The sequence below is a fragment of the Lethenteron reissneri genome, chromosome 21 (assembly GCF_015708825.2).
Source record: "Lethenteron reissneri isolate LAM-NWPU_2019-01 chromosome 21, ASM1570882v1, whole genome shotgun sequence".
Classification (NCBI taxonomy): Eukaryota; Metazoa; Chordata; class Hyperoartia; order Petromyzontiformes; family Petromyzontidae; genus Lethenteron; species Lethenteron reissneri.
Window position 1 is genome coordinate 16,423,866 of NC_083799.1, and position 10,984 is coordinate 16,434,849.

Here is a 10,984-nt window from a genome sequence, read left to right on the forward strand (position 1 = left end):
TGCAGGGCAATTGGTACGGCCGTTTCAATACGGGCAAAAAATATTATTTGTGTCTATTTGTTTGTGTTTCTCCCTTGTGATGGCACGTTGTAGGATGGACGTTGAGATGTATAAGGGGCACGGGGTGGTGAATAAGGTCTGAATTGGCCTGTAATAAGGAAGGCAATGATAAAGGGCTGATAGGTATGCAGTTAAATTTCGATGTAAAGCTTTCGTGACTGCAGGGATTCATATTCTTGGTTCTTTCGGTAAAGTCACGTAAAAGGGAAATAATAAAATAATAATAATAAAACATAATAAAATAATGTTAAGACGCTGTCTTTCCGATAGCTCTGTTCTTCACCTGAGGACGGCTGCCTGTGTTGTGGCCGAAACGTCGTGAGAATTTAACGTTAAATTGTTATTATTTTATTATTTCCCTTCTACGTGACTTTACCGAAAGATCCAATGATAGGTTTGCAGTTACCGTACCGACCAGAGGGTAAAAAGCTCTGGAAAGTAACGCCCACCCAAAACCCCCACAACTACCACATTATAAGTGGCACCTTCCAAGACGCACCTCCCACTCTTGATTTCACCACGCTGGTTAAGACAGGGAGCATAGAAGTGTGCAGTGCAATGCTCGATTTGTTTTCATGCACTGCCCTTTGCTGCCCACAATATTGAAGGTATCTGGGCGCTGATGATGAGTGCCTTTTGTGGTCCCTTGCAAGGGAAATTAAACAAGCCACGTGGCGCATCTTCTCTCGGTAAGCCTTGGCTATTGTGGAGCCTTTTCGTGAGGATTGTGAAAATGTGGCTGTGTGGCCAATGCGACGAGAAGGAACGTGAAGAATGCTTCGTGCTAGATGAAATCGAGAGCTTACACATCAGGATAACATCAGGATAACGTTCCCAACAACATCAGGATAACGTCAGGATAACGTTCCCAACATCATCAGGATAACATCAGGATAATATCCCAACATCATCAGGATAACATCAGGATAACGTTCCCAACATCATCAGGATAACGTCAGGATAACATCAGGATAACGTTCCCAACACCACTCGGATGGCTTCGCGATTTCATTCTCTGTGCTGCCATCTCCTGGCCACGCCACGGTTTGCATCACAAATCTCCATGCACGAGGCAGCAGCCCTCATCTCTTTTTTAAGTGCGGGATTACAAATGTGTTGGACAATTTGTACAATTTGCAGGTATACAAACGTGGAAAAAACCAGTACTGTACAGCATTTATGCAATACAAATATATAACTCAGCTTAAAATATTTAAAGTGCAACAATTTACAGCCCCGTCAATACTCGTGCTGGGTGATGGCCTCCACGTGCCGTGTCAGTCATGGGGGTTGTTTGACCATACTTCACCACGCTGGTTGGCAAAACAGATGCAGTACCCAGGGAACAGGTTAGATATCACTCAGCACTTTGTTACGTACCTCGAGTGAAGGCGCTCAAGGCGTCAGATTGGTTAACAGAAATCAGTCGGGTCGCCTGGGTCATAACACAGCGCATGGACCACAATGCGATTCAACGATTAAAAAATTTTGATTTGAAATTTTCGTGACTGCAGGGATCCATACTCTTTGGTTCTTTCGGTAAAGTCACGTAGGTAGAATAACAGATCACGACGTTTCTATCGCAGCACAAGCAATCGTCATCAGGTGACAATTACAATTGAGACAATTACAGCAGGAAAACTGAAGCAAGCTGCAATTGTCTCACCCGATGACGATTGCTTGTGTTGCGATCGAAACGTCGTGATCTATTATTTTCTACCTACGTGACTTTACCGAAAGAACCAGAGTATGGATTAAAATATTGTTCAAGAGTATAACTTTCAGTGCTCATGAAGTGATATTTCATACCCTTGTGTCAATATGCCGTTTTATTTCAATTCCCCAGAGGCTATTCTTATTTTGATTCCTCCTTTGCGAAGTGCTTTTTCCCCCCTGCAATTGTGGAAATGAATTACTATCTAGGAAAACATGACAGAGGGAGTTGACAACCCACTCAGACGTGCCTTGGAAGAAGAACCAATCGTCATAATGTACTCGCCTCGCACTCATTTCAGTCTTCAGACTCCTGCAGGAGGGTCCTGTACTGGGATGTTTGACCCGAACATAGAACAAAGTGGAACGTCCTATCATTTTCATCGATACAGCACAACATTGAGTTTTAGCAACATCACGGAACTTTTGGAGAGTCACTTACAGATAATAACAATGTTGTTATGGATGTGATATACTGTATGTGAGTCTGGTCAAACATTTCTTGTGTATTTACAGACAAAATGACAAATTAAATATACATGAAGCGAGCAGTATGTTAAAGATTGTTTTAATTTTGCATATCTCAAATATGAGCATTGAATTTTAGTACAGTACACACAACAGTGAAGACCTGGTTTAGTATTCACAGAATCTGCATTTCTAACAAAAATCCAAAGTAGCTGATAAAAGTGGATATTCGGAATGTCTACCAACTACTGTGTTGGTGAAAATGCAATTCTGCAAACATTAATTCAGCTCGATGTGTCTACCACAGCCGTGATCCTATGTACATTTTCAAAGCTATATTTGCAAGCACTTCAGGTGAAAGGCAAGAATCTCCTTACATTTGCACTACACATTCTCCCACACAATTCACTCCCCGTGCAGTAAGACCACTTAACATGTACAGGGTGTTTCAAAAAGATAGACCCGATTTGAAATCGCTATATCTCTGCAACCACGAACCGCCCATGAGTGAAACTCTTACCACTTGAAAGGGTGGGGCATAGAGAGGGCGGGGCATAGAGAGGGCGGGGCATACAGTTTTAAATGATTACCACTCGCTGCCTCTCCCAGCACACAAACAGCCCCGAGCCTCAGTCATTCGCAAGACCCACTGCCTCAACGTTGGATAGGTCGCACGGGACCCCAAGACTTGGCGCTACACTCTTGGCCCCCAAGATCCCCAAACATCATCACACCCTGCAACTTTTTCTTGTGGGGATACATCAAAGACCGTGTTTTGCGCCACCATTAGCAACTAATCTGGATGACCTCACAAACAGAATCACGGCAGCGGTGACTTCAGTGGAAGAAGACACTTTGAAAGGCGTTTGGGACGAATTCAACTATCGTCTCGATGTTGTTCGTACAGCAGGTGGAGGGCACATAGAGCATTTCTAAAATGGTTAGTAAAACTTGATAACTCATTAAACCGTTTGTAACTTTTTGTGTAATTGTAACATGTTGCTATCGTGAAATATACTGCTTTGAAAATGGGTGCATATTTTTAAAACAGCCTGTATATTAGTATTCAATTATAAGTCGCAAATTAAAACAAAGAAAATGGAAAGTATTTTTTTAAAACGGGACACGATGGGCGAAGGTCATTTCCCTCCTCTATTTCCGGTTCTGTCATAATCACCAACGCAACCAAAGCTGGGTTTGATAGGCTACGTGTAAGAACAGCACAGCACAATCTGACGTTTCCATGTACCTGAATCAGCTCAAGGCTCCCGTAAATCACGTGACTTCTTGTGTGCCCCCCCCCCCCACTCTGAATCCCTCCCTCTCCGCCCCACTGTGAGAACAGAAGCTGCTCCATGCAGCAGCGTCTAGGCCCCCTCGTAGCCTCTTTCTCTTTTCCCACAGATCATATCCTAGACTCTACTCGCTTTGCTGTTGCATGCCACGGGTACAAAGTTGTATTCAACCAATCTTACATCCTCATTATGAAAGGAGTATTTTTCAACCTCAGTAACAACACTGGGCTTCTATATTGCATTAAACATTGCTGTTCATAGTATTCTTGACAATTTTTTTCAAATAACTCGGGTTACAGCTGCAAGGACAAGTTAGGGTGTAGTGCAAGGAGTTTGCTTTAAAACATACACCGGGTGAAGGAAAGAACGCTCAAAAGACCCACTGCATAAACCTTATAATTAATTTAATTAGCATAATAAGAAATTTTGTTTAACCATGGAGGGATAGAATGTAATGCTGGAATTTCATCTTCACAAAGGTTGTCGCCTTCTCGGTCATCAGTCGCTGCTGGAGGAGGAGGAAGAGGAGGAGCTCTGCGGATGTGTGCGGAAAGTGAATAGAAAGACAGCAGTCAGCCAATAGCCCAGCACCACCAATGCAGCTTTTAAAGATAATTATAAATATAATCAACACGATCTCTAACAATTGCAATATTTGCCATTTAGTGTTACTAGATCTCATAGGACCATTAACAAATCATTTAAAATGGTAACTTTAAAGTGCATATTCAATTTCAAAATTTTAATAATGGTAGGTCTTCAATCGAGTTTGAATTCCTTTGCAAAATTAGATTTGAAGGATTCTAACATTAGAAAATTGTATTAGAACATATCTAAATTATCCACTACTTACTACCCAAAGTCATAACTGCCAGATTCATGTGTATATGCACAGCCCTTTGATTATAATTTTTTAAATTAATACTTAAACAATAATACAACCCCCTTTTAAGTGGAAGACACTAACGTCCGCGCCCACCTTGCCATGCTTATGCTGCTTATGCTTCTTGTGATCCTTATTCTTCTTTGCCTTCTTGTGCTTGTGCTGCCCGTGCCCCAGGACCACTGGGAGGCCATGAGGGCCAACAGCATGGCCAGGGGGGTGGCCATGGGGGTGGCCATGGGGGTGGCCATGGGGGTGGCCATGGGGCTGACCATGGGGATAACCAGGCACGGGGCCTGGAGGGCACACCACTGGGCCATGGGGTTGCCCAGGGGGGCACGGATAGGGCCCTTGAGGGTATCCTTGCTGGCCTGGAAGGGGACCAGGGTATCCTGGCTGGCCACCAGGGTATCCTGGCTGGCCACCTGGATACCCTGGCTGGCCACCAGGGTACCCTGGCTGACCACCTGGATACCCTGGCTGGCCACCAGGGTACCCTGCCTGGGGATAGCCAGGGGGGATGTTAGGGTTTGGAGGGCATGACCCTGGTGGGTAAGGTGGCTGACCTGCAAGAAAGAAAAAAAATACTTATTATGTTGCATTCACAATTTTAATAAAATCTTGTTTTTTGTATTTTCTGAAAATATTGGCAAATTATGAAGACTATGTTATCAACATTCTGATTGATTTTGGCTCATCAGTTTGGTGGTATTGAGTTAATAAGCTGGAGCAGTACACTATGTTCTGGTTATGTCAAAGGCAGCATGATCTGAGGCATGGTTGCACATGATTGTGAGGACATGGATATAGATATGTAACTTTGTAATATTGTTATATAAGAAACATTACACAAAGTTTGGTGCATCACATGTATCATATGCATACATTGGCCAAGGTCTTGTGTCTTTACGAATTTACAACAGAAAAATGATAATACCATAACAAAGATATCAAGGTCCTCCAATTATATTAAATGACACAAGTTTGACTATTTCTTCTAATTCATTAAGATCTGCACAGGTAGTGGAAATCAGCTGGACTACGACGGTTCGCCATGCCGACACTTCTCAGAACACCGAACAAGTAAACTGGCACTTTTCAGAATGCTTCCTATTCCTGCGCTGTCATGCCACCACAGAGGGCAAGTGGCAGGGCAGATGGGCTGCTGCTGCTGCTGCCGCTGCTGCAGGACGATCAAGTTTCGTACTGGCGCTGCTCTATTACATTTAGACCAATGGGCCTGCAAAAAAAGGCCACGGCCAGGAAATCAATGTTTGAAGATAACTTAATTGGACTGAATGGCAGTTGCAGGTAAGCAATCCGAGCTGGTTTACTCAGTTAACCCTGCTTTGCAAAGTGCACACATGTGATAATTCGCTAAGGCAACAAGTAAAATCCATATATACAGACACAGACAATTTAAACCGAGAGGATGGTTATAGACTCAGCAATCATTGGAAAGATGTCATCAACCACTTTGGGTCATGACTTGACTTGTGTTTTCTTGTCAATCAACCTCCACCGTCAGCAGTGTGGTACGTGGAGCGCGGTGCAGGGATTTTTGCTGCTGCATTGGCATTGTTGCTGCATTGGCAACCGTGGATCGCCCATGCTCCTGGTTCTGTTGATAGCTGCATTGGCATTGTTGCGGCGCACAAGTGCACCGCCCATACGTCCGGTGCTGTTGATGCACTTGGGCTATGCCCATCCCCAAACCTTAAACAGCTTGCCTCTAAAAGCTGACTCTTTTGCCTGATGATGACCGATACACTTCATACAGTAAATTTGGCTGTGACGGTCCCACCTGAAGACGGAGACTTGTGTTCCCTCTGAAACGTCGTGATTTAATTTATTTATTTTCATTCATTATTATTTTATTTTAGTATTATTTTTTACCTACGTGACTTCACCGAAAAAACCTAAGAGTATGATGACGGCTGCTTGTGTTGCAATCAAAACGTGATAGTTTTTATTGTCTTTATTTTATTAATTTATTTTATTATTATTATTATTTTTCTATCTACGTGACTTTACCGAAAGAACCATAGAATAATTCATATCAGTTTATAGAAAGTTTATTAAAAAGTACTTTGACTTCAAAATTAGCAAAATAACAATAACTGTAGCCACTGAAGCTTACTCACTGGGACATACACAAATGTAACTGAGCAAATTATTTAAAATAATGTAGTCATAACTTGTGATACTGGTGGCCTAAAATTAATTGGGCAACATACTCATTTGTTAAAATACTTAGAAATATATTATTTATTGGTGTCATTTAAAGTGTATAAACAGTACAGAAGATATTTAAATGTGCACAAAGCAATAAAATCACACCAATCTGCCTCTTCAATCTCTCATTCCCTTCCTTACCTGACGGTGGATTCCACATTCTTAACAATGGGTAGACTTTTCAACTCCAAAAAAGTGGCCCCTGGATAAAACACAAAATGCAGAAAAGCAAGTTTCAGAACATACAGCCCCGACTTTACGACGACACGTGATGTAATTTACACGTGGTGTTTCATGGCAGAAGCCTCTGGGCATTGCGACTCAACCAACAGGTCGGTTGAACGGCAGCTTGGGAAGAGCCAGGTGAAGTTTAATAAAAAAAAACATTCACCAATCGCCAAGTTTTCTTTAATATATAATGCACCTGCATTCATACCAAGTGAAGACCTACGCATGCTTGGATGTTCTTGCATAAACTTGCTCAATATTTCTGATAGCGTCCATTATTTGCAGACATTGGAGCTGCTGCTCCCCAAACCTCCCGAACTCACCCCCCCCCACCACTCGTGGACTCGCCATGCTTACCTTACATGTCCTCTTGTGTAATTTGTTTAACATTTTTTATGTATTATTGCGTGTGTTTGCATCCTTCTTTACAGTGTGATGTGCATTTTAATGTTTAATGAGATGTTTGGTTTGGGGAGGAAGCACGCCTTGGATGTCACTGGTGTAGATTGTGACCTAATGTTTGCCAAGGGGTGGGGAGGGGGGGTCATTGTATGCTTACTGCATACATAGAACTGCATGGCACAATGTGGTACTGGTTTAAGGTGCAACACACTGTGGCTGCGATGGCTATCTGGAAGGCACACTGCATGGAGCAGAGTGAAGCATATTCTGTTTGGGTGTGGCCCGGCTGGGAAGATGTTGAAAAAGTGCACACCTGCCACGCTTCAAAAAAACGTGTGGTAACCGTGCGAACATTGTATACTGTACCTGTGCAAGTGGGTGTATTACTTCTATAAGCGAGACTCGTATAAGCCCCAGATATGAAACAACTAAAAGTGCTCTCTTAAGACAAACGATACTTTAACGTGTCTCGATTCCAATAGGACTATGGACAATCAGCTGTAATTAATGGCTTATCTTCCATTTTTATATTTAAAGCTTTTCTTCCTGTTTTTCACACCTGATGACGATTGCTTGTGTTGCAGTCGAAACGTCGTGAGAATTTTATTGTTTTATATTTATGTTATTTTCTTGTTTCCCTTCTACAGTGACTTTACCGAAAGAACCAAGAATATATATTATCTTCCATTGTTACAACTCTGTACTGATTTTCAGAACTCAACAGCGGGCATGCTCTTTTAATTGACCACGACCAAATGAATGTAAATTCCCATCTTTGGCTAGGAACCTCGAGTGACAGTAATCACCGACTGAGCCACTTCACATGGAGACCACTCGGACCTTCTCACACTCTCTTACACGACCTGGCTAAGGTGAATCACCAGGCTGTACATGACATGTTGGGCACAGTACTGCATTCACGAGACAGGTGCGCTGTGAAAATACAGTATTATGAGAGGAGCCCAAGTGAGCCATCACAAGGCGCAACGCCCCTGTTAGTCAACGCCTCCAACAAGTCTCTATAAGGCGACCTATAGACTCCCACTCAAAGCTGCACTTTGCCTTTTAAGAGTCCAATGGGACCGGGCAAAGCTTGACACCAAAGTGTATTGATCTACGTGCGTGGGCATCGTAGCGCAGTGCAGCAACATTCATCGTTGTACTGTAATTCTACGCTCCCATCTGCATCGACACCGCAATGACTATCGTGGTGAAGTATGCTCAAAGAACTCCTAACGACCCACATGGCATGGGAGTCGGCCGACGCGTTGGCGTGAAGAATGAACGCCGCAGTCGAGACCAAAACACCGCAACCTCCTGGCTTTGACATTCCTCCTCAAGGACGCCGGTGGTGGAACCATCAACCACATCATCGGGACGTCACACAGGCCGCTGTGCACATCTCCCTCGTGCACGTGGAATTCAAGACAAGCCACGGTGGGGTGTGCGGTCGTGGCCATGCGGCCCAAACTGTGGCCCTGGGAGTGAAGGCGCTGTGGTCTGCCGCTCCTTGCACGGAGGAGGAGGAGGCACAGCGGACACGACACGAACTCTCCTTACTCTTTGTTTTTTTCGGTAAAAGTCACGTAGGTAAGAATAGACAACAAATCAATTAAATCACGACGTTTCGGGCGCAACACGAGCGCCCTTCTTCAGGTGGGGACAACGTAGCGAAAGCACAAAGGCTTAAGTGTGTGTACCTACGTGACTTTACCGAAAAAACCAAGGAGTATGGATCCTTGCAGTCACGAAAACTTCAAATCTAGAACGAACTCTCCTCTCTGCTGAAGCCCTCTCGTCGTGTCCGGCAGCAGCAGACCTCGGCATTGGCATCGAGCTCCTGGGCAAATTGCTGCAATCGTGTGCAACAATAGAAGTGCTTTGCCAGTGGCACACAGGCACAAATAACAACACTGGTCAATAACAGTGACCTGGAAATAGGAAATAAAAAATACCCGTATATAATAGGCGACGTTTCGGTTAACGGCCCTTCCCATAAATTGCTTTGTTATATTTTATTTTTTATAGCAGTGTTATATACTTCGGCATTTATTACAGGGCCAGTAAACATGATTCATTACCTACTAAACAATGGTTTAAAACACACACCTGTGGCCGAAATAGGAATGTATCATTAAAAAGCCACCAAACCGAACTAAAACCACGTGAGCACTCAACCGCGAGCGGGCAGCGGTGGTAGCCTCCTCACTTGATGGGTAACGACGCCGTGGATCACACACGCGAACAATCTCAACAGAAACGACACGATGACAGACATCTGGAGGGTCAGAGGCGACGACCATATCGGGCAAGTCGACGGTCCCATTGTCCAGTGGCGGCCACAGCGGCAACGGCCTCGGCCGTGACCTTTGTCCTCGGCCGCGACCTTTAACCTCGGCCGTGCCCTTTGACCTCGGCCGTACCCTTTGACCTCGGCCATACCCTTTGACCTCGGCCGTGCCCTTTGACCTCGGCTCATCTAAACCCCCGCAACGCAGCCAACACCGGCGGTGGAGTCCGACTCAAAGTGAACATTGAGGCGCTGCTGCTGCTGCTGCTCGTCGCGTTGCCACAGGCGTGCGGTGGTGGAGATTCTGCATTCGTATGGCGGGGGCGAGTCTGTCCATCGAAGAACAATTGCCGTCGACTTACTCCAAACACGTGCCGCTCTACCTATTTTACCGACCCCGTATAGAGTGATGATGGGCCGAGTCAATAAACGGGATAAATCTGCCGGCAACGTCATGACAACGGCCGGAGTGACACAACGCCCCTGGCTTGTTGCCGTGTTTGACTGACCACACTGACCACACCGTCCTTGTAGTCGTGATGTCGGCGTGACTGTAATAATGTAATAACGGTGCGATGTAATGATGTGACCATGCCGCTGCCGGGCAGTGCAACACCCACTGCGACCCACTCGCTCGACAGCTGAGCAACCTGTAAGTTGTGAGTGAGAGGCTGTGGTGAGTAGAGGCTGTGGTGAGTGGTGGGAGTGAGAAGCCATGGTGAGTGGTGAGAGGCCGTGGTGGTGAGTGAGAGTTTGTGGTGAGTGGTGAGTAGAGTTTGTGGTGAGTGGTGAGTAGAGTTTGTGGTGAGTGGTGAGTAGAGTCTGTGGTGAGTTTGTGGTGAGTGGTGAGTAGAGTCTGTGGTGAGTTTGTGGTGAGTGGTGAGTAGAGTTCGTGGTGAGTTTGTGGTGAGTGGTGAGAGTCTGTGGTGAGGAGTAGAGTCTGTGGTGAGGAGTAGAGTCTGTGGTGAGTGGTGAGTAGAGTCTGTGGTGAGTAGAGTCTGTGGTGAGGAGTAGAGTCTGTGGTGAGTGGTGAGTAGAGTTTGTGGTGAGTTGTGGAAGTTTGCGGTGAGGAGCTCCTCACCTGTCTCCGAGTCCACAGCGACCGAGTGGCCACGCGCGCCGCCACCAATCACGGGGCGCGGTCCGCGTGACGTCACCGCGCCACGCACCGATGTCGCAATCGCGTGACGTCACCGCGCCACGCACCGATGTCGCAATCGCGTGACGTCACCGCGCCACGCGATCCGATGACAACGTCTTACGTCGTCATGACATTCCAATTTTTTTTTACCAAAACATTAAAATGAATTTGAAACAAAGTTTACGCTCCCGACGAGACTAAAGTAATTGTCGACGACGATGTTTTTTTTATCGTAACGACAAAAAGAAAACTCACGTCGGTCAACATCC